The sequence below is a fragment of the Rana temporaria genome, chromosome 9 (assembly GCF_905171775.1).
Source record: "Rana temporaria chromosome 9, aRanTem1.1, whole genome shotgun sequence".
Lineage (NCBI taxonomy): Eukaryota > Metazoa > Chordata > Amphibia > Anura > Ranidae > Rana > Rana temporaria.
The window spans coordinates 11788194-11789749 of record NC_053497.1 but is presented as its reverse complement, the minus strand read 5'-3'; positions in this window follow the sequence as shown (position 1 = coordinate 11789749).

Genomic DNA, 1556 nt, shown 5'->3' with positions numbered 1-1556 from the left:
AGTGATACCCTGAAAATAAGAATTACCAAAGATTAGAGAGTGTTTTCTAATCTCCCAAAGGGACTTTTTTTCAGAACTGACAATTTTTTTTTTTTTTATAAAATGTCGGTTATCAAATTAGTAAAAGTCATCAAATAAAAAAAGGACCGGCCTCTATAAAGACACAAGTGCCCAGAGACTTCCAGTTACAAATGATGGAGATTCACCAATATAAAGCTGGCCAAAACATTCTACAATTTCCTTTAGATTTACCTTAAACTGTGATGACGTCAGTTATGACGAAACTAGTAGGGTGGAGCCTATGCTTTGTCTCACCACGCTAGTTTGTAAGCGATTGACAATTGCCCCGGCCAGGCCCAGTCCCCCCTGGATACGGGTCTACTGGTGAGGTGAATATTTTGCATGGTGGTGGAGAACTCTGACAAAGGCACCTCTATGTGGATGAAGTGAGCATGGGAACTCTCAGTACTTCAGCATCAAGCTGGTTCACAATTTGTGGGACTTTTATCATTTTATGTGTATTGTTTAATATTTGTATTATAAATTCGTTTTTTTAGGAATTGGCCGGCTTCCGTCGGGTCGGATAGGCGGCTGTCATACACACGGGCTGAATAACGGCCAGTGTTCATTGAACTGGCCGATGGCTTGTGTGTACTAGGCAGGGTTGATAAAAGTCAATGACTTTATTTATTTTAAATAAAACAAATCTGATTTTTTATTTAAATATTTATTTTTATCATATTTATTTAAATAAAATGCTTTTGGAGTAAAAAAAAAAAATTAACATTAATAACTTAGTTTATTCAGCATGAATGGGCGGGAGAAGAGGAGAGAAGAGCCAACAGCGACTCACAGGAGGGGGGTGGGGGGAGGAGGAGAGAAGAGCCAACAGCAGCTCACGGGGGGGGGGGGGGGGGGGGGGGGGCGGATGGGTGGAGGAGAGAGAAGAGCCAACAGCAGCTCACGGGGGGGGGCGGATGGGTGGAGGAGAGAGAAGAGCCAACAGCGGCTCACCGGGGGGGGGGGGGGGTTGGAGGAGAGAGAAGAGCCAACAGTGTCTCACAGGGGGGGTGGTGAGAAGAGCCAACAGCGGTTCACGGGGGGGGGGGGGGGGGGAGAGCCAACAGCGGCTCACGGTGGGGTTGCTGGAGGAGAGAAGAGCCAACAGCGGCTCACGGGGGGGGGTTGTTTGCTGGAGGGGAGAAGAGCCAACCAGGGATTCACGTGGGGGGGGGGGGTCGTCGAAGAGAGAAGAGCCAACAGCAGCTCACGGGGGGGGGGGGGGGGGGGTGGTGGTGAGAAGAGCCAACAGCGGTTCACGGGGGGGGGTGGTGGTGAGAAGAGCCAACAGCGGTTCACGGGGGGGGGGGGTGGTAAGAAGAGCCAAAAGCGATTCACGGGGGGGGGGGGGTGGTGAGAAGAGCCAACAGCGGTTCACGTGGTGGGGGGGGGGGGTGGTGAGAAGAGCCAACAGCGGTTCACAGGGGGGTGGTGGTGAGAAGAGCCAACAGCGGTTTACGGGGGGTGGTGAGAAGAGCCAACAGCGGCTCAGGGGG